The sequence below is a fragment of the Pleurodeles waltl genome, chromosome 8 (assembly GCF_031143425.1).
Source record: "Pleurodeles waltl isolate 20211129_DDA chromosome 8, aPleWal1.hap1.20221129, whole genome shotgun sequence".
Lineage (NCBI taxonomy): Eukaryota > Metazoa > Chordata > Amphibia > Caudata > Salamandridae > Pleurodeles > Pleurodeles waltl.
In genome coordinates, this window is record NC_090447.1 from 457,663,042 (window position 1) to 457,682,996 (window position 19,955).

Below are 19,955 nucleotides of genomic sequence, written 5' to 3' on the forward strand. Positions count from 1 at the left end.
TAGACATATTGGATCTTATTAGGAATGACCAGCCCTCATGCCAAAAACCCTGGACTATGAGAGCTTCTGCCAGAATCAGTTATTTTATTCGGTATGAGGCAAAATTAACCAGGACCTTTCTAGGTTTCTCCTTATTAGGGTTCCTCTTGAAAGGGTCTCGGAGGACTCTCGGAATTTCCGAGGCCAGATCGTGGGTGGACACCGCCAGGATATGGTCTTTAATAAAGGATATTATAAAGTCTTTAATGTTGTAGAGCTTCTGCCAAGTTAGACATACTTGCAGGTTTGTTTACCAAAGAGGTGGGTGTTGTCTGAGAAGCACAGGACTGGTCTAATATTTTAAAGAAAGACCCAAGGGAGGAGGTAACTTTTTGCCGGCCGGAAACAAACTTGCAGTGATTTTAGCCAAAGGGGCTTGAGAGTCTAAAAAAGCCCCCCCTCCCTCGATTCGCAAGTCTGAAGGTATAGAAATGTTAGAAGGTTTACCTTTTGCCACATGTTTACTTCTTGCCCCCGTTCCCAAAAGGTGTAGTGCTGATGGGACTGCAGAGGGAGCTGGGGGGTCCAAACCAGCCTTCAAGAGGGGCAACGTCTGCCCTCATAGCCGTGTTCTGGCCCCGGGCCCAGATGGGCGCCTGGGGGTCATGCAGGATGGCTGGTAGGGAGAGGCCTGAGACGAGGGCAGTTCCCAGACGCCGAAATCACCAAAAAGTGCTGCTCCGGGGCTGGCTTGCATCCTGGATCCTGATGCAAGCAGGGCAGATCCGGAAGCAAGCCTGTGCTGGCTCTGCCTCTGCTACCCTGGAAATGTAATCTGGCCGCCGCCCCTCTATACTTGTGGAGGGACCAGGCTGTCCGAATCCAGAGTGGGCACAACTGTAGATCTGCCCCAATGCAAGGAGCGCCCATCCGCCGTACTTCAGGTAGGTATGAGGGAGAAAAAATAAATGCGACCGAGGCTCGTTCCCTGCAGCGGGAGAGCCGGCGGCGTGTAGAGCAGAGGGCGGGGACCACGGACGGCACTCTAGCGATCTGCCATGTTCCCCACTCCCAGCACAGTTGGATTATGCCTTTGAGACTTTTGTGCATTGCCTAGGCATGCACCCATTTCTGAGTCTTCAGTGCACAAAAATAACTGTTGTTTTCATAGAAGTGCAACACTGATATGAATTATGTGATGGCTCTACGATCAGCTTTCCTTCTAATACTTGGTCTAAGTTGTGGAATGGGGTACTTCACGCAGACAGTTCTGCTCACAAATGTGTTTGTTTGTCATCTCCCCCCACAACTATGAGTGTTCATGCAGCTCAAATAGTGCACACACTCCTGGAGCTCTTACACTTACCCTCTGAAAGGTGAGGGGGCACTAGCTGTGTGGGTTGGGTCTGCTTGTTTGACTGCTAGTTTAAGTGTTCATTGTTAATTTAGTAAATCTGCAATCATCTAAAATGTGTGGTGCTCTGTTTTTCCTGCTTCTGTCAACAAATATGTATAGGTTTAATATGTATACCAAGTTCATATTTTGTAAAATAAAATACGATAAATTAAAAGAAAGTAAGTGTAAGGTCCAAAGAATTCTTAGGTGCCCACCACTGACGCGGCTGGATTGCCTGGGCTGCCCAACTCCTTGACTCTGCCTTTTTATGTCTCTGCCTTACACTTCTTGTGTCTTTGTGTTAATGCTGCAGATTCTTTCTCATCCCGCTTTCTGACATTCTCACTATTTTCTTTTCTTTCTCTGCCCCATTCTTTTCCCTTTTGCTGCCTTTCTCTCTCTTGCTCAGAGTCAAAATTTTCTGATGAAAGGTAAGTCCTGGCCCATTAAAATGAGTGCTGAAGCCCAGCACGTGCAAACACTGACCTAAATTAAACACTGGGCAGTATAAAATGAGCTGAGCTCCCTTTACAGGATTGCACTTATGTAGAACTCACATTGAGTAGACATGTTTTGTAACAGGAATGTCCACTGCATATGAAAACGGTGCCCACCACTGCCCTGAGTAATCCAAAGTATGTGAAACTGGTATGCTGAATTTTGTTGTCAGCCTAGTCAACACACTAATCTAGCATGCACACTGTAGCCTTGGCATATGCCTGATGTTTCCAAGTCTATCCTGTTTCCAAGTCTATCCTTTTCTGACATGGGACTACCGTCCATGTCCTGAGTTCTTGAAATGAAGGATGGTGGCAGCATATTTAGATTTTTCTGAAGTGATAAAACTGAAAAGACCTTTTTCTGTTTCAGGAGGAGTGCAGCCTACTGACCCCACTCATGTAAAATTCTGCTCAAGTGGGACACCTGTTTTCTTGCAATGACATTCCATGCGTGTGTTGGGTGCATGTGTATTCAGTGTGAATGGTAGTAGGCCTTTGTGTTGTGCTGACAGAGTGATTGCCGGGATCAGTGGGATCTATTTTGGATGGCTCCTGGTTTGAATAACACAAAATGGATGAAGCGATACAGTTTCTCAGACAGTGTACGTGCATTGCCTGTGCTTCTGAAGCAGCGAGAGACAGACAATAAAGTGAGGGAGGAATGAGACATGGTTATCCTCAGATATTCTATGGGGATTATTAAGGAATTGGTGATTAGTCTTTCCTGTGCAGTACTATTTGTGGATGTTGGTGAGCCAGCAGATTCTGTTGTTAAGGATGGAGAAGTTTCTAGACAGGGCCTGCCCTTTTGTTTTTACCTGGCTCGTATTTTAGGAAGGCTGATGAAAGCCAGGTTCAAAGTCTTCATACTTCTCCATGTCTTGGAATACTCTTTCTTGGAACCAGCATCATCACTACCTGCTGTGAGAGACATCAAGTTGCAGCCATAAAATTACATTTCTAATTAAACTACCTGTTCTAGGGCATTAAACATTGGATCCATATCCCCTGTCTTGAAAATGAGTAGATGGGTGGGATCCAAACCTTCCCACTTTGTTACAGTACCAAGTTCTTCTTGTCCAAGAAAGGAAGCGCTCTGCCAAGTACTGAAAAAGCTTCTGAAACATAGAGCTTGTGTCCGCATGACAGCCAGTCTCCCAGAGAAGAGTGGACATCATCTGAAACCTGAACTAGTCGAGTTAGAAGATGTAAAGCTGCCTTATACATAGAGGCCTGCCTGCAAGCCTGCTCACGGAGGAAAGGAGAGCTATCAGGAGCGGAAACTGAGATGTGTTCCCAGTGCATGGACACCCAAATCAAGCCTGCTTGTGTTTAGGATTGTGCCTAGCACTCACCCAAGGCGAGAGCACCTGGCCTCCCCTGCCGGGTTCATGTAGTGAACTGTGTGAAGTAACAACTACCCCAAAAGTACCATTGTGCCATCCGTCAATTACACTGTGGGGACCTGTTCTGCGACTGCCAACAAAGCTGAAACTTTTTCACGGCCATAATAGAAGGACCCCACCAGCTTGGAGGCCACACCTGCAGAAGATGGACAGCCGCTGAACCAGGTCTGCCATGCTAATTTCTTCAGTGACATGATCCGAGTGGTGGGAACACCACCGCAACCCTGCTCTCATTCACAGGGACACCCTGAGTCTATGAAGGGTGCACCTGGATCAGCGCAACACTCAAAACTAACACACAAGTTCATGTGAGAGACTGAGGGATTGTGTCTTGTGTTAGAACTGTTTATTGAAAGGCATAACAAATGCCAAATCAAACTTCGTGTCAAGATACAAACTGAACTGACCTACCAATCCCTATATTGGGAGATTGCCACATAAAACCAAATAACGAAGTCTCATTCGAGCCAATTCGAGCCTTAAAATTCCCTGCATTACTTGGACATTGAACGAGGCCAGGAGCTGCAGCTACTGCACTAGACTAATGTAGCATAGTGGGAACTGCCACAGCTGAACCAGGAAGCTTCGGATGGGCCTTTAAGTACTGTTTTTTTCCTTTAGTGTTGTAGAATCCTGTAGTTAATCCATATTACTATGTAGCATTTCATGTTTAACAATATTAAAATACTTTTCCAAAGACAAATACTGGGCCAGACATTATGGTTTTGTGCGTTTTGGTTGAATTTTGAGTTCTGAAATCCTATTCCCACACTACATCCCTGAGAAGCATTTCACTGTTCAACTTCACTAACCTAAAAGTCAAGTGTGAGAGGGTTTACTCGGCCCAGTTTGCAGAACCATTGTAGAACAAATTCAGGGCCACCAGAACAGCCAACCTCAATCATCATGGTTGTGGCCCAATAGTCCGCCTGCCCTCTGGCCTCCCACATGGGATGTGACAGCAAGGAAATGTACCCTCGTGGAAACTTTTCCCAGAGAAACCACTCAGACAATCCATGAATGATCTGATTTGTGGAGCCTAGTCCTTCGTCAGACTCTAGTAGCTAGTCCATAAATTACAAAGTGCGGGTGCACCAAGGATCAAAAGAACACACATTGCAAGTGGCAGAAGAATTGTTATAATGGAATCGTGGTTATCAAGAGGTCACGGTACCCTACACTTCCTCCTTTCAGCATGACAACATCAGTCAGCAAAATACATTGAGGTGTCTTGCAATATAAAACACTGATTAGGCACTTAAATTATATGTAATAATGCAGCCACCGGGACGTCCGATTGTTGTGGCACACCAAATCTGCGCTGGCACATAACTAAATAAAAAAATTAACACAATTGTCGTTTTTAAGGTCAGAAAATGTCACACAAGGCACATTTACTATATCATTTTATCCTAATTCGCGCATGACGTATTTTGCTCTCTACCTATTCCTTGTCTCCAGGATTTTAAAACAACTTTGCTGGCCATCAGGGTATTTTCATCTATAATAAGCGTGCACTTGCAGTGCACTCTTACCATCACAGATAAAGTGTGCCCTAGGGTTGGCTGTCACGGTCTGGGGAGCATTCGGTAACCTGAATACCGTCCCAACAAGCATGTGAGCTGCAAGTGATATGGAACGCAGGATTCATTAATGCCTTGAGCGTCTGCTTTTTTGTATTACTTTGAAGTGTGTTGTCTAGTTTTCGATTGATTGTAGACCATAAATGAGCTGAAGCTATTAGAATATTTAATGAGAGAACTTTGAGAACTGCCTGTAAAACCTGTAGCTATTCAGCGCAGTTATATAAAAATATACTTAAAAATGCACCATTTGGTCCAATTTTTTCCATAATTGTATTGGCAGGAAATAACCCCAAACCTCACTAGGGTGAAGTTGTGTCTTTCTAGCTTTGCTTGTGCGCTGCAAGTCAGAGTGGCTATTCCCGTCCCATCGTTTTCATAGACCAGAAACTGCCACTGACTTACAACTAATCCACTAGAGTGACAGTTTGGTGCCTGGCTAAATGTGGAAAGTACTTTCTCATATACTTGTAAGTAGCGAAAAATGTGCTATTTTGTTGGTATTTGCTTAATTTATGTTGTATTCTCTAGCCCCTCGCAGAGCCGAAGTATTTTTTTGATTTATGTGTAAAGTATGCATGCAGATATTAAGACTTTCCCAAAGTGTATTTTGAGTTATGTCTGGCAATAGCTTTGTGAACAGGCCTTAGTCCGTCTGCATGCACCCCCACAGCAGGCAACCCGTGCAATATTCTGTAATGCTGATGTCAGATGTTACTCCGCAATCCTTTACCCCACTCATTCTTTTCTTCGTAGTTTTTATTCTACATAGTTTTACTCTGCAGTTGCATTTAAAATTATAGTGAATGAATGGCTCTACTCTGCAAGTTTTTACTCTGTGTTTTTAGTCAAAAATTTTCTCCTAATATGTATGATGGTATGATGTGCGAAATATGTTTATAATAACTTAAATATTAAATACATATTTCAAATAATTGTTGTTGTCAATTTTTATTAAAGTGTTCACCCGAAGATTGTGGGCATTAAACACATCATATGTACAGTTGAGCTTCACATTTATTTTTTTACATTTGAAAATAATTATAGGTTCAGTCACTTATCACTGTTATACACGACACAGATTCTAACAGTGATTATGGGAAAATTAAAGTTAAGATGTCAAAAATCTATAAAAGAAACTCTCCCCCATTTTGTGGACACTGGTGTGTGCTTCAGAGGTAAACAGAGGTACTACATGGAGCACAGAGTACAGAGCCATCTGCTTGACTGGAAAAGACAAGACCAATCAAATAAAACACGTAGATAAACATACATACTGCAGCATTTAATACCTAGCAGTATTTTTAAACATATGTTTTTGCTTTCCAGATATTTAACTAGTAATAAGTTAAAAAAAAATAGGTGTTTTTGTCTTCAATTCAAAAACAACATTCAGGAGTTAATGTCTTGCTAATTAAGTTAACTAAGAACTTGTTCTTAGTTCCTAAGATAAATATTATTTTGAATTACATTTTCTAAATAATAACACAATAATCAAATTTTCTTCAAACAATGGGTACAATGCAATAATAAAACAAATAACTGATCAAGGGTCAGATAATACAAATAAAGTGCATGAACCGTGTTATTTCAACTGGATAACTTTCCTTTTTTACTTCCAACAACTAAACTAACATTTCATAGTATCTTCTGCAGATTATATGAAAAACAAGTTTTGAAATAACTCAAATAAATATTTCTTAAACTATTATTTTCCTCAGATTACAAGACACCAGCCATCTCAGCTTCAAAACAACTGAATTAAAACACAAAACAAGAAAGAAAATAATCATACTTCGACACCAAACAAAGTAAATATTTTAATAAACACAGTAAACAATAGAAGCCCATCACATTTACAACATTTTTCAGGGAATAATATTCTTTTTCTTTTTCAAATCTAACTTAAAAAAAAAAATGCATCCTTTTTTAGAGGAATCGGCAAACATACAGATTTTACATTTTTTTTTAACTATGCATTAATATCTTTTCATTTCTTTGTTTACTCCAATAGTTTGAATCACTTCAGAACTACAGAGAACATGCCTTAAAGCAACGTTATCTCAACACTTGGAAAAATTATAATAAAAAGTAACAAATATGTTTTTTGTAAGGACAGGAATACTGAAACAAGGACTCAAGTGAGGTGTGTAAATTGCTACTCAACCTTTTACTGAGACAGATTTATTACACTAGTTGATCAAATTGAACAATATACAGAAAAGAATCACTCTGCCTTTGCAGCAGAGTTAGAAGTAAGGAACACCGTTCAGCAAATAAAATCATTAGCTAGCACCTCCAGTAAGCCCTCTGGTTCTTGTTAGGTTTCAACAAACATTCCTACGGATCACTGACATAATATCGGAATGCAAAACCAAAATAAAATGATAGACCGAGTGTTGAAACTTTTCAAACACTCCTCACAGATCTGGGTTTAATCCATTGTAATTTTGCTCGCCACATAATCCTAGTTTGGACCCAGGCATATGCAAATCAGTCTTCACCCTGCTCCCCACGGGAACAGTCCAGCCCGAACTGCCAAGCCAGGTCCTCCCTGGACTGGATACAGGCATCCTGGGACCAGTTTCGGGGTATCTGCCTCAACTATTATTTCTTAATAATGTTAAAGCTTAATATTAAAATTACTTATTTTAAAATACCAGAGTATTGAAATATGTCTCACCTATTTCCCATATAAACCTAGCACCCTGTTCCTTAAAATTATATTTCTATAGTATTCCTCCTTTTATATTGCGCGTTTAAACCCCCATAACGCCCTTTTAATATAATGATTTTTAAATTAATTTGTATTTTTATAAATTAAAATACCCAAATATGAAAATACTTCTCACCTATTTCCCATATAGCCCTGGCATTCCATTCCTTAAAATTATATTTCTATTGTGTTTTTCCTTTATATGATGGCGTAAACTCCCCATTTATTAATTAATATTTATGAATAACATTAATTCTAAATATTACAATTAATTGTTAAAAAAGCCCACTCATCCCCCCTTAACCATAGCACCCCAGTCTTTAAAATTATAGTTCTATTGTATTTTCACTTTTTATATTGGGGTAAACCTCCCAAAGCCCACTTTTTATACATTAATTTGAAAATTAACTACATGTTATTTTTTAATGCAAAATCTGCAAGTATTAAAATACTTCTCACCCAATTCCCCTATAAACATAGCACTTTGGTACTTAAAATTCAATTTAAATATTAATATTCCTTTTTATAATGAAGGGTAAACCCCCAAAATCTCCCTTTTTAAAATAAAGTTAATAATAAATATTAAAATAATTTAATTTAAAATACCATAGTATTAAAATATACCCCACCCATTTTCCCCACAACCCTAGAATGCCGTTCCTTTGAATTCAATTTATATAGTATTTTTTATTTTTACCTTTTTACATCATCTCCCCATATATATGTAACCCTTACATACCATTCCTAATTTTTATCTTTTTATTTACATTCTAAATATTTAAAATACTGGTCAATGTGTATCAATAAGTGCAATACAATAACTCTTACAAATATATCCCATGCACCAACATTCGGGGTAAAGTTTTTCAGGGTAAATGTGTGTGTGGTAAACGATTGTGCGGTGTAAAGGCTGCAGAGTAAAGACAATGCTGGATTAAAGCTGCAGAGTAAAAGTAACATACCTTACTTCTTTCTGCTGATTCACAGCATGGTGATATTGCAGTCTATGTAAAGTTGTCGTTGCTGCACATACTGTGTTTACTGTGTTGTTGGGCTACCATAAAAACACACATTGGAAAAGCTAATAGGTCCTGCTTTGGATCAAGTGCATTTTTTTAATTCACTTTTGTGCAAACTTGTAAAATTATCACAACAAAAGAGTGGCCCAGCAGTCCAGGCAATGCAGCCCTGGCCCACAGCACTGTTAAAAGAGGCTTGAAGACACGTTAGTGGGTTGTACTATGGTACAGGGGTCCACAGGTAAGCAAAGACCCTGCCCATTAGAGTCTATGCATAGTGCAGTGGATCTTGAATCTAACCCTTTCCTTTACTAGGAGCCAGTGAGTCAGACCTGGAGATCAACAAAGCAAAGCAGTCACTTCCACCTGCTTCCCCACTCTTTGCATTCGCTGTAAAATCTCCAAAAGGCGCCCTTTCAACACCAGACGAATCGTCACTCAATCCCTAGTCACCAGCCGCCTAGATTATAGCAACGCACTCTATGTAGGAATCAGCACGCACCTCCTAAAGAGAGTACATACCATACAGAATTCAGTCGCCAAACTCATCCTCGACCTCCACAGATGGACTCACACCACCCACCACCTTAAGGAGCTCCACTGGCTTCCCATTCAGAAAGATGTCAATTTAAGATGCTGATCTACACCTACAAAGCCCTTCACAATAAAGGACCAGACTACATCAACCACTGCCTGAACTTCCACCAACCCTCCAGACACCTGCGCTCTGCTTCTGTCTCCCTCGCACACACAGTTCTGGAAAGGAGTCAAGACCTGGCTGTTCAACTGAACCCCCATACCAGCAAGATTCTCCGCACCTTAATACTCTTGTGTGATGATCTGCACTCTATCAATCCTGATTGATTGATTGAAAGGGAACCGTTTACCTTCTCTAGTACAAACGTGGATTACAGGGTTGGTGGTGGAAGAGACTAGGAATGTACCTGCATGGGGCACATCCCAACACGAAAGCTCTAGAAAGGACAAATTCTTGTGTTTAAAACCCACCAGAAGATGAAATCCAAGAAGAGTGTTTTTCATAATGGAAGAAGATTCATTTTGGATAGGTCCCATCCATTTTTGCCTAAACTTGAAAAAGGTCATTAGGGATGAACACCACATTTTTGGGTATGTGTGCTGATGGCATCCCCGCCTTTTTCCCTTTCTCCAACAGCAGTTCTATTCCAGTCTGTATGTTTTTCTTTTTAGACCAGTAGGATTGCGCCAGGAAACTCTTACGAGTAGCTGTGCTCGCTATAAGTTGCTCCATCATCATTATCAGTCTTGCAAGAAAGAAACACAGTATAGAGTTGTTAAACTCATTTAGTAATGCGAGGAATCATAAAGTAGCAAGGCATTTAGGCAGGACTGTGTTAGATTCAAAGCTGCAAGGTTTGATTTCTTAGAGAAATAGTCATAAAACCAGGAAATCTCTGACATGGATTTCTAGGAGGAGGTATCCTTAGCCTAACCATAAGTCAAATGGATCGTCTGCTGCTTGACAATTTGCCAGTATAAGGTTCTGGATCCCTACACTCCCATTAAGTATAGGGATTTCCATCTTCTATCCCACTTTGAAAGCAATTTCCAAGTCTTCTCATAGTGGGAAACTGTTAATATCCGACTTTGTGGCTTTTTTCTTGACCACTCATTTGATATTTCCCTACTCTCCCCAGTTCTCACCCCTAACTATTACTTCCTATGGTAGGATTAGGAAACATGATTTTGGAGAGGATCTGGTTTCGGGGTGGAAGAAGTTGAGGAGAGGGAGTATAGAGAGAAAGAGAGAGAGGAAATAATGATATTACTATGGAAAAGTGAGATTAAAGGGATGTCTATCTTGGCAAACCTATCAGGAGTCTGCCTAGCAAGCTCCCAGCTTTTGATAGATGAGGATCTGTTTCTATTGGATTGCAGTATTTTCAGGTGTGATCATAGCAATACAATTAAATACAAGGAGGTAAGATGGAGTTGCAACTGTCGTTCATAATTAGCTTGAAATATTTTCATTCATAATGTGCATGGAATTAGCAATAAGGTCTACTAATTCCAGGGGCCTGGGCTGCTACTCTTAGAACTATGAAATAAAGAAGACTTAATTGGTTGCATTTTATTATATCGAGTATCAACAGCAAGTTACCATTTTTAGGTCTTGGCTAGAGACAGCTTTAGAGGTCGGTAGGCCAGACCTGTTGTTTACAACACACAAAGAGTGCTGGGGACAGCCCACTGCTCATGAGTGGATGGCTTTGTTGTCTTTCCCACTTCCCTACTTCTGATTTGATGACTTTTCTCGCTATACTTGTGTTTGTCCTACCCAGGAACACTTTGATCTCAGAGAGTTCTGATTGGTTGCACTGGATCCTTCCACTGAAGATGTTGCTTACATTCAGGGAACTTCTTTTTCTTCCAGCACTCCATGAGTGTGCATGTGTTTTCTTGCTATCTCCATCATGTGCTTCTTTCCTTTTCACTTCCCCACTCCCTTGCTCCATGTTGCATCGTCTTCTACTCCCCATTTTGCTTGCCTTTTTTTACACCCCTTCTGGCATTTGCACCCACTCCCATTGCTGTTTGGCACCCTTTTCCTCCTTTTTTCTCCCTCCCTCAGTGCCTCTCTCCCATTTCATACTGACTGGCACAATTGGCTTTGGCAATGTTGGATGCTTTTAAAATGAGTCCAGATTGGCCAGCCAGTGTTGGTGACTGTGTCATTCTAAAAGTATAGGAACTAATGCAGAGGCCGTCTGACAAGTATATAAAAAATGTATTGTCAGCGCCGGACTGGGAAACCAAAAGTGGCTCTAGCAAAAATCCTCAAACTAGTGCACTACCTTTCTCTCCTCATTCTCTCTCCCCATTCAACATTTTCTCTCTCTTGTCTAACTCTTCCTTCTTGTTCGCTTGCTGTTCATCCCTTGGTTCCCTCCACCTCTCTTTAAGCTCCTAAGTACCAGCTGTAATTAATCTTGGTGAGCTCGGGAAAACGACAGAGCACCAACATAAGCCCTTGGCTTTCTAAACCGGCCTCCAATGGCTCCATCCAAGTTCAGCCCTGTTTGTTATGTTCTGTACTTCAAAGATGTCTGCCAACGTGACAACGTGATGCTACTTTGCATAAAACAAACACATTAGTCATTTTAAAAATAAGGAATTTTTACTTTTAGGGTGGGGGGCAGATGCTCTTCTCCAGCCTGGCTACCTGCTTCCACTCAGGAGTCGTCAGCAGGATGACAGACAAACAGTGAGCACCAATGGGATTGCAGACAAGGACATGCTATGCCCACTCTGCTGGGTACTGAGAACTTATTATAAATTCATTCTCGGCACCCCTCCAAAAAACGTAAGACTGTGCAGAGAGCTTACGTTGCTCATGCCAGTGTAAGTGGTTCAAACAGCTGATGGTCTTGCTTTAATCTTGGTTGTTCTGTTGATTTTTCAAAACATAAAACCATGACTACAACTACCAGAATGAAAATCAAATGTAGAGCTCGTCTCACCTGGCAGAGGGCAAGTTGATGTATCTGAAGCCTACTCTTTGCAGTATGGGATATATATATATATTTGTGCCTTCTTGTTTATTCACCCGTTTTGTTACCAGCTGCTCTAATTGCCCGAATGCATTTTTGAAAAGCATTTCCTGAGTAAAGTATTTTATATTGGTCAGATTTCTAGCCTTGTGTTAGAGATTCACCATATTTTAATGCACATGGAGTGATTCCTCCCTGACATCTGCGAATATGTGTAGGCCCATATTACATATGCAACATCTCCCACCTATCATATTGTATACATTTTAGTTCACTTTTGTTATTGTGGTATTTTCTTATTACAAAGTAGGTGCTTTATAGCATACAGCATTTCAACCTGTGATTATTTATTTATTATTGACAATTTTAAAGTTTTGGCTGATGCTCAAGCTTTGACTGTTATCCAAGCACGTACTCTCCTCGAATTTCAGCAGATTGTGTAAGGACCCTTGCGTATGGCAAGATATACTCTAGATTTCATTTTCAGCATGTATCAAAGTATTGTGTTCTCACAGACTTTAGAATAGTCGTGGACATATTATTTCTCAATATATTTGTTATTATGATGAAACGCAGAGGATCATAGGCCTCTTCATTTATTTACAGTTGCTGTCGCTAGTTTACATATGGCCTACCTATAAGGAGCTAACCTCCTCAATTCTATGTTAGGACCGGAGGCAAGTCTTTCATTTCTGTCTTCACCCTTTATTATAACAGCCAGTTCAATGTTCAACAATAAACGTAAAAAACGACAACACCCATGAGTCCAACATATCTCCATGGTAACCAGTATCCAATCCTTTCCCTTTCCGACTGTCCATACATATATCTTCCATTGCCATGGTCCTTCCTCTTTCTTTATTGCTTGAGCGTCAGTTAAGTCAAATTTGCCCTTACTGCCTCTTAGAGATTGTTGAACGTGTAAAGTGCTTATTGCCTGCCTATTTGTATTTTTTTACAGTGTGCTTCTGTCACCCAATGATCGTGCAGCAGGCTTTTCAGTCCGAGTGCAGATTCGTTACTCAGTGATGCGTCGTGTCCACTAGAGAAGGCTCTTTTGCGCTGCTGTTGTGATCCGGAGCGCATCCCTTAGGCGGTTTGAGTCACCGTGGGTGCTTGATCGTAGTGGGGACTGCGATGCAGGGGATTGAGCCTGTGGCTCACTGACAACCCCTCCAACCTCTGCGGAACACCGCTCGGCAGTAAGGACAACCCCCTGCTGGGGCTCATAGCGCGGACAGCGTGAAGCGCTAGCAAAGGCCATTGGCCTTCATTTTTGACAGGAGCACAGGGGGCTGCCCTTAGAACTAACAAGGTGTTTTCCTGTCACTGTTTTTGCCTACTGTAACCGCTCTGGTGCCAATGCAGTCCCTGCAGGACCATGATTTTTTCCCTTGCCTGTCCCCAGGGGAAGGCCCCTCCCATCGCTATTTACCCCCTGAGGTGGATGCTTTGCTGTCTCAGGCCACAGCCAAGGCCTGGACCTCTCTAAAGGACAGCGTGGCCAAACTGTCAGAGCAAGTATCTAAGGGGACAGGCATGTTTGGGGGGACAGGAGCAGGCCAAAGTGTTACCGCGGTGACAGGTCCCAAGACAACCTGCAAGCGTGGCGCAGGGCACCTGGAGGGCATCAAACGCCTCACCGAAGCCTTCATAACAGTGTGTGCGTGCTAAAGTGAGCACCCTTCCTGGAGGAGATATGGCCCGGCGAGATTGGTGAAGAGGATCAACCCATATTCAACCCTGAAATGGGGTCACCCATACTGGCAGAGGGCGACACAGAGGGAGAGTCTTCCTCCGGCGAGGAACATGACTCCGGTCGACCATGGCATCCGGCCGTGATACGCCAGATCCAGAGGAAGGGTACTCGTCCACTTCGGACATGTTTGACCCTGGTGGTATATACCATCCCAGATTCTCGGAGTGGTGACTGGAGCAGAGGTTGCTGACTATGTAGGCAGCAAAATCCAGCGACCCCCGGATAAGGAGATTCGCGTCAGGTTGAAGGCTGAATGTCCAGACCCTACGTTAGCGGGCAAAGTAGGGGCCACGCTTGACATAGACCCCAAACTGTGTACCTTCTTTGCGAAGTACACAAAAGACCCTAAAAAGGGCATCACCGTTCCTGGAGGGCATGCCAGGATAAATTATTAGACGTGTTAGGACCCCTAACACAGATCATCCAACTGACCTAGCAGACAAGGCACTCAGGCACTCTCCTGCCAACAAACATCGTGGCAGGATGGGCCCAGAGGGCAGTTTGTCCTCTGGGAAATGCCAACTGCACCATCTCCGCGGAGAGATGCTGCCCATTACTAATAAAGATAGACTCCAAACTGGGGGAACTTTCTGGGTCAGAGGCAAGGGTGGTCACCCAGGGACACCTGTTTGGTGATCCATGCATTAAGGAATTGGGCAAGTTTGTGGGCACGTTTTCGGCGCTTGCCAAGCCACAAACCTCCATCAAACAAATTTTCCCTGGAAAGGTTTTTGGCAGGGCCAGAAGAGGCATAGGTCGCTCCTCTGGCCGCTTTACCCAGCAAGGCCCCAGCAACTACGCCAATAGGAACAATGGATGGTGAGACGGCCGTTAAGGCACCTTCCCGTATCAGGGAAGAGGGAAGAACAGACCCGGGAAAGGTGCCCGCGGTGGAGCAAATGCCTGATGAGGCCCTAACGGTAAGAATTATCCCTTCTTTCCCTTGAGCCCTCGGTGGGAGACTGCAGAGGTTTGCACACAGGTGGGCACACATAACCTCAGATGCTTGGGTCTTGCAGACAGTCATAGGGTTCCACATAGAATTCTGGGGAACCCCGGTCCAGGAATCCCTCCTAAGACCTTTGATTTTCTCAGACGCGGACACGGCGGGGATCGACTCAGAGGTTCAGGATCTTTTGCTGAAGGACGCTATCCACAGTTCAGTTCTCCATCCCAGGGGTTTCTTAAGCAATATATTCTTGGTGGAAAAGAAGGACAAAGGGTTCCGCTTGGTTATCCACCTCAGAGCCTTCAACGAATGGTTGGTATACAGACACTTCAAGATGGAGGGTATCCACATGCTCAGGGACTTCCTCTTGCAAGGGGACTGGATGATTCAATTGGACCTCAAGGATAGCTACTTGATGGTCCTGATTTTTCCTCCACATCACAGGTTTCTACAATTTCTATGGAGGGAACAAGTGATCAAATTCACTTCTCTCCGATTCGGTCTATCATCGGCACTGTGGTGCTTCACGAAACTGCTCAAACCAGTGGTGGTGCATCTCAGGTCTCGGGGTGTGCCTGATAATTTATCCAGACGATATCCTCCTGATGGATCAGTCCTGCTCATAACTACTTTCCAATGCAACCTTGACTATTGCGCTACTCCAGGACTTGGGGCTCGTAATAAATCAACAGAAGTCAGAGCTTCCTCCTTCACAATCTATGACCTTTCTGGGGTTTATCATAGATTCCAACACAGCTTCCCTCAGCCTTCCAATCTCAAAGGTGACGAAGATCAAGAAAGAACTGAAGAAGGTCATGAGATGGGACAGGATCTCCCTCCGGCAGTTGGCCAGAATTGTGGGACTGCTTTCATCCTCAAATTACGTCATCTTCCCGGGGCCCCTACACTACAGAGCACTTCAACATCTGAAAGCGCACCATCTCAGATGAGGTGTGACTCACTCAGAATTGATAGCCCTCTCTCCAGAGGCAAGGACGGAGCTCCAGTGGTAGCTGGACCACATGGAGGCTTGGAACGGCAGGGCGATCTTTGGATCAGTGCCGGATCTGATAAATGGATCAGACGCCAGCCGGCACGGCTGGGGTGCCAGATGTGGGGAACTCTCGATGGGGAGACGTTGGATTCCACAGGAGCTCAATCTCCACATCAACTGCTTGGAACTGTTGGCGGGATCTTTCGCGATCAGGTCCCTGACAAGAGACAGGATCTCTTGCTGTGCCCTTCTGAGGATGGACAATGTGTCCGCAGTACAGTTCATAAATCGCCTAGGAGGCACTCGCTTGAAAGCCCTAGCAGAGCTAGCAAAAGATTTCTGGCACTTTTGCCTTCAACATCACATATAGGTGACAGCAGATTACCTCCTGTGGAAATACATTTGACAGTTCTTAGGTATGCTATGCCTGGTGGCCCCTGTGATACACAATGACAATCTCTGCACAGCCTATCATTAATTAAAGAGGCCTACAAATGTAATTCGCTACTGCTAGGAACGCATTATGTTGCAAGGCTTGCTCTCTGAACAGCCATCATGAAATATCATCGTCATTGCATGCTAGCTGAAGCAATCTCCCTTCTGGAAAGTACCAGTCTGAGTACGTGATGTTCTCTAGTTCTGTCACAAGATGGACCATGTGATATTAGGCACGTAGGCCACCTTGTGTAAAATCCTTTTCTATGCTTTTTATTACTATATATGGTGTGATAGGAAAAACTACCTTCAGCCATAATGGAGAAATAGTCATACGTCAATCATACGTCAATGCCAAAGAACCAATAGAACGTTGAATTATGTTTGTGGTTTAATACTATAAAAGATCGTGTATTACTTCCTTGTATCGGGCTGTTCGTGTACAACTAGTACCGAGCATCCTCCATGTACATGTCTTTCTATCTCTAATAAATTCTTTATGTTTACCTAAAAGAGCTGGCTAACGGTCGTTTGTATCCTGGATGGGTGCTGAATAATTAGGCTTCTACATTTGATGAAGAATGCGGTCTCGTTCAGCAGATGACTCCCTTCAGCCCAGCTCCTGCTTCGGTCGGGCCTACTACTGAACAATCAATTGGACAAGGCCCCTCCTGTGATGCAGGCTTGGGCTGTCGTGAGTATCTATTGCTGCCTCGTGATCCTGCTCTCGCTGTTTGCTTTCTTGTATATTAAGTGTAAATATCACGAGACAGGAAGGTAACTGAGTTGTTTCGTTAATGTGTTTCCTGCATAGTGTTGGTGATGGATTTATGGTTAATATATATATATACCGTACCCCTTAGCCTGCTCTTCTTTCTCATAGCATTTGTTCTCTGTCTCCAGTGGCATTCCAAGGGCATTTCTTCCTCTATTGCGGGCGCCTCTAATACACCTCGTGAAAACATTCAGATGGTTAACTATAGCCGTCCGCCGGCTGCTGGCATTCTGTGTTAATTCAGTCCTTCCATTGTATTACACCATTTCCTTCCTCCCTGGGCTGCAGCTGTATACTTAGATTAGCTTCCTGTATTTCATGTAGCTTGTTACTGTTAAAAACGAAGTCCGAGGAATAGAGGCAACTAGCGGTGTTGCTTCAGAACACAGCACAAGTCGCTGTTTGCAGTCCCCAGCCGGAGGGGCTGGGGCGGATAACTCTGGCCAGAGAGGGTGTTGTAGGCGCCAAGCCAACCCCAGGTTAAAAGGGCGTTGCCCAGATGTGGAATGGAATGGCTGGCTGAATTGTGGCATGAATGCAGACCGGCTTCCTGCTTTTACTAATAAATGATTGTTGTTGGCAGAGAGAGGCTCCTTGCGTGAATGCACCCATTGTTATCCCTTCTGTGTCACGGGGTATGAGCGGTGTAAAGAACACACCAACATCCTACTGTTTTCTGGAGCGATTGTAATTGTCTTCGTGTTATGTAACAAAAGGCTAGGGTAAGACAGTCATGGGGAACCCTCTCAGTAAAGACAAACTGGAGACACAGCAACCAAGCCCCCCTAAGGACAGTCCAGCATATCAAGTAGCTACTAAGGAAGGCTTACATGCACTATTGTTCTTATAAAAATGGCATAAATTGACAGCTAAAAGACCGGACTTGCAGTTTCCTATTACTGGCACCTATGACATGAATAAAATAACATACCTGAGACAGATGTTGACTTTCAAGGGACGTAAGATAAGGGGTTTAGAATGGGACGCTTTTTTCGCATGGACCTCCTATTTAAAAGAATTACGGATGACCAGCGATGTGAAAAATAAAGTACATAAAACAATGTTGGAATGGAAGAATGAGGGATGTGAGAAGAGTAAGAGGAGTGAAAAAAGGGAAGAGTGGAGAGAGAAAAGAATGGAGGTGTTGGGTACATTCCCGTGTGTTCCTGTGGTAAGTGCACAACCACAGGAAGAAAGGGAAAAGGGAATGACAGAGGAGGAGGTTGAAGACCCACTCATTGAAGACCTCCTAACAGGGAGACTAAGTAGAACGGAAGCGCGGGCGGAGGAGCCAGCGCAGGCAGCAACAAAAATAACAGTAACACAACCCCAGGAGCTATCACTGGAACAGAAAAAGGCACAGACAAATGAAGCACGCCAAGTGGCACTGAGGTTGATAAGAGAGGAAATGAAAAAAGTAGAATTAGATGGGTTAAATGAGCATGAAATGTTGGAGGAAGTGAAAAATGAAGTGGTACATATGGCATTAAAATTGGATAAAGAAAATGAAAAACTAAAGGAAAAAGTAGAAAAGAGAAATAAAAAGATTAATTTACTGAAGACACAATGGAAACAGCAGTTTCAGGATACAACGCTAGATGAGGTTAGAAGCGTAACAGACCTGCAGGAAATAATATGGGATATATGTGTTTTCACTCACAAAACCAAACACAACTCCATAATGTTAGAAGCAGCGCAAAATGAGGATACAAATGGAGGAAGGAGAAGAAATAGCTTATCAGGAAACATGTCACAAGGAGGGACGCCTAGTAGCTCCCCCAGCATGTCAAGAAAAACACCCAGTAGCTCCCCTGGTATGCAAAGAAAAGATTTTTTTTTTAAATCAGATGGGAAATTGTGTAAGTCTTTAATGAAAGACCTGGTAGAAGGGAGGCAAAAGTTGGTGGACTTAAAGGACGAACTGACTAGTGCATACAGGGAAGAACTGGTTACCTTAGCACGCACAGAATTAATGACCAGGGGCCCACAAGTACACCAGAAATATACACAACAAATGGCAAAAGACCTGCCCGCAGAACACCATTGGGACACCTCGCGAATGAGCTTTACTAATGAGGAACTTCAAGGGTGGGAGGATGAAAAATTGTACGAAACATTACAAACTGCTATACTAAAGTTACAAAATTGGGACACACTGCTACAAGGGCTAAATACAGCGCAGATACTACAAGAATTAAAGGGAACAGAAAAAGATAGTGATGCCTCTGAGAGAGGTGCCCACAGCCACAATAGGGGAGGAAGGCCACGTAACAACATACGTCTACGTACCATGGCTTCGCAGTGACCTGTATGCCTTCACCAAGGACTACCCAAAACTACGTGAAGAGCCACAGAAATGGTACACAGAGTTGAACAGGATAGTGGCAATGGGGGAATTTTTGTGGAAGGATTTAAACATGCTGTTCAGCATAATAATACCACGGGATCTCTGGGAGGATTGTAAGAAAGTGGTACAATGGCCAACAGAGGAACCAGAAAGGGGTAAAGGAGGGGCACCAGGAAAAGCAGTGGAGAAAGCAAGAGAGAGGGTAATTAAATACATCAAAGAAAAGGTACCAGAGGAAAAGACAGACTGGTCAAAAATAATACATACAAAACAAGAAAAGAATGAAAGTGTAACAAGTTACTATGACCGGTTACTCCAGGTGTACCAACAGAGCAGTGGGATGAAGAACCCACTAGGAGAGGCGATGCCAGCATTTGTAACTAACTTTGTGTATGGATTACAGCAACCCATACAGAGTCACTTACAAACTTCACATATGTGCTGGCAACAAGAACCAATTGACAAAGTGTTAGCAGCAGCTAGGTACTGCGCTGATTACCAGGAAAACATGCAAAAAAACAGAGGAAGAAAAGGTAAAAAAGGATAAGGTGAAACTTATGGTGGCAC

General features: G+C 43.0%; 1 protein-coding gene across 2 annotated transcripts in view; it reads left to right on the top strand.

Moving 5' to 3' along the window:
* The first annotated feature begins 801 nt into the window (after positions 1-801).
* Positions 802-19,955, top strand: part of NMS (neuromedin S) — a 418,782-nt gene continuing 399,628 nt past the window's right edge. The window contains exon 1 of one of the 2 annotated variants that reach the window (XM_069204397.1): positions 802-923. The gene's annotated coding sequence lies outside the window, so the exon portion shown is untranslated. The remainder of the gene's footprint in view (positions 924-19,955) is intronic. The other variant, XM_069204401.1, reaches the window with a different exon arrangement.